At 31.1% G+C, this 3,103-nt stretch overlaps 1 long non-coding RNA gene across 1 annotated transcript; it reads right to left on the bottom strand.

The window, feature by feature from the left end:
• Window positions 1–1,607: 1,607 nt before the first annotated feature.
• LOC133201812 (uncharacterized) lies at window positions 1,608–2,034 on the bottom strand. The gene is made up of 2 exons (XR_009723148.1): window positions 1,809–2,034; window positions 1,608–1,775 (listed from the first exon to the last, which is right to left on the bottom strand). It is a non-coding gene; the product is annotated as an uncharacterized LOC133201812 (long non-coding RNA).
• Between the last annotated feature and the right edge of the window lie 1,069 nt (window positions 2,035–3,103).

The following is a 3,103-nucleotide window of genomic DNA, read 5'->3' as shown; positions in this document are numbered from 1 at the left end:
AAAGGAATGAAGAAGGTATGATTTTAATAGAAATATGGCCCTGTATTATTTTCAAATTATGAAATTATTGTGGAAAATAAAACTAATCCTTTCTCAGTTTTTTCAAATTTCATGCAGTAACACCATAAAATTGTTTTTCTTATATGACCTCCTAAATGCCCATTAAGAAGTCATAAACTTTCCATAGCATTTTCCAGTTATTTGTTAAAAAATTGCAGATAACATCAATTTTCAGTGAAATTTTCTTTCAGACAATATAGACCACATGCATCGCACACAAAAAATTAAGAAATTCGATTTCTCAATGATTTTTACAAATCATCTTCGGAAATTTAATGTTTTCAAAAAAGTTATAAAATCGGCTTAAATAAAAGTTGAGTATATGAAGGTGATAAACCATGAAAGAACACGGCATAAAGAAGGACCATTCTGGAAATATGAAGTCATTAGTTTGGTATATTTCTAAGTTTTTAACAAAAAAGCCTCAAAATGACTCATTTTAGAGGTTTTTTCCCTTAAGAAAACAGTGTTCACAGCCATCACCCATTTCAAATTTCAAATATGTTGTTAAAAATCCTTTAAAAATCAAATTTTCTCAAAATCTTTGTGGGCAATGCATTATCTGAAAGAAAATTCCACTGAAAATTGATGTCTTCTGCAAATTTTTAAGAAAATATTGGAAAATGCACAAGTTCATGACGTCACGATTAGCATTTGGCAGGTCATATGAGAAAAACGATTTGTATAGTTTTACTGCATGAAATTCCTATGATTAAGAAAGGATGAATTTTGATTCTTACATTATTTCAATATTTTAGAAAAATACAGGGCCAGATTTGTATTGAAACTGTACCTTGTTCTTAATGACGTCATATTTCCAGAGCAGTCCTCGTTTATGCAAAATTCTGTCATGATTTATCACATGATTTAACACATTTTCAGGACTTGAAAAACCAATACCGTATCTTCTTTGGCAATCAATAAAAACAGACATATGACGGCAGGAGATGGCTATTAGAGTGTAAGATTCAAGGAGTCTTAAAGTATATATAATGCTTCTAGTGCTAGGCGCTTGGCAAAGGAACAGTCACTACCTATGTTTACACCTAAGGTTTGACTTGGAGCGCCAAACGAGAATCGAACCGAACACGAAGCAAACGCCCTACCACTAGACTACCATGACTAGTTAAACAAGAAAGACACAAATGAAATTAAATTGTAGATAGAATGTTCATTATCTACGTACAAAAAAAGAAGTTTTCATAATCATGATGGAATTTCCAGAGTAAAATCTTTTTGTCACGTTATTTTCATTCAGATTTTATCTGGAGCAATTGTTTGTTACTTATTCTTGAATGAAATCCAGAATTAACATCATGATACAAAGATTAACAAAAAAAGCAATGACGATTTTCTATTTGTCGAAATCATTAGGAAAAACACCAGATAAAAAAAAAATAAAAGAACAAGGTACGGTTTCAATACAAATCTTGCCCTGTGTTTTCTTAAAAATAAAAGTGATGTAAAAAATTAAAACTCATGCTTTTTGAATTATTGAAATTCCATGCAGAAAGATCATACAAATCTTTTTTCTCACAAGACCTTCCAAATGCTAATTGTGACGTCATAAACTTGTGCATTTTCCCGTATTTTCTTAAAAAGTTGCAGAAGACATCAATTTTCAATGGAATTTTCTTATAGATAATATTGTCCACAGGCATCGCCCACAAAGATTTTGAGATATGTGATTTTTCAAAGAATTTTACACAATATATCTAAAAATTAACGTGGGCGACGGTTGTGGACACTATTTTCTTAAGGAAATTAACCCTTGAAATGTGCCATTTTGAGGCTTTTTCTGTTTGAAATAGAGAAATGCATCAAATTAATGACGTCATATATCCAGAATGGTACTCCATCATGCTATATTCTTTCCTGATTTGTTACAGTCATATACTCAACTAATATTTAAGCCAGTTTCAAAACGTTTTGAAAACATTAAATTTTTAGGGCACAATAAAGCTAAAACCATACCTTCTTCTTTGATTAATGTGCTCATCATGACATGTAATTAAGATTATAGTGTCACCTGCTTATCTACTACAGTTTTTCGTTTGGGGAGTTACTGATTTTAAAAACCCTTAATTGATACAATTTTTGGACTTTAGTGAATGAAATGGCATGTTTTCGCCTGAAAGATTTTTTGTTCTACAGAATAAGATGAATTTTAGCAAAGATTCCCTCCAATTTAGGAAGACAATACTTTATGTTTACAAATAATCTGTTATGTTTTTAGATTCTGGAGAGTAGAGAGAGAGGGGGGTAATTCAGGATGGATTTATAATGGATAAATGTGCACATACCTGTCTCCTTACGCAGTGATGGCTATCTAAGCTGACTAATCGTACGTTAAATATTTTCTCCTTGGATCTTGGAGAATATTCTGTCCCAATTACGTAATGGCGTCAAATTTCATTTAAGGTTTAAATCTCTAGAAGAAGCCAGCTATGTTTATATATAGCTATTGCTAAAAATAATAATAGAATTTTTGAAGCGTTAAGTCATATACTGATTTGAAAAGAAAGGAGAATCTTTACCCTATATTTAGGGCTTCGAAAGGTAAATTTCAGATTTATTTTTATTCAAACTTTATAATTGACCATATCTGCTTTTGGTATTTGTGATTTTACTTAACTCGTTAGAAACAAACTAAATAATTACAAACTGAGGAAATATGTATAACTTAGATGTTAAAAATGATAATCTAATGATAAAGTACTAAGATGACCAAATCCGCTGCTCCAGTCCCCAAATATTGAAAGAGAAAACATATGAGAAAATAGATTATTAGCGGCAACTAATTGCATGACACACATATCAATGAACTGATTTCGAATTAATCCAAACATTTCTCTTTTACCATACATTAACAATAATATCAAAATGAACCAATAGCAAAAAGAGATTAACTGCGTTCACAGGATAAAACTGCATCTTTCAATTAAGTGAACGGTCACTGAAGGTCTCGAAAGGCGACTGAATGGCAGAGATTTGCCATTCAGTCACCTTTCAGCAAATAGTTCAGTCTCATTTCAGTTAACTG

This window comes from Saccostrea echinata, unplaced genomic scaffold, assembly GCF_033153115.1.
Source record: "Saccostrea echinata isolate AGI-Se365-2 ecotype Australia unplaced genomic scaffold, CSIRO_AGI_Sech_v1 ptg000045l, whole genome shotgun sequence".
Lineage (NCBI taxonomy): Eukaryota > Metazoa > Mollusca > Bivalvia > Ostreida > Ostreidae > Saccostrea > Saccostrea echinata.
This window is presented reverse-complemented; position numbering and strand designations above follow the sequence as displayed.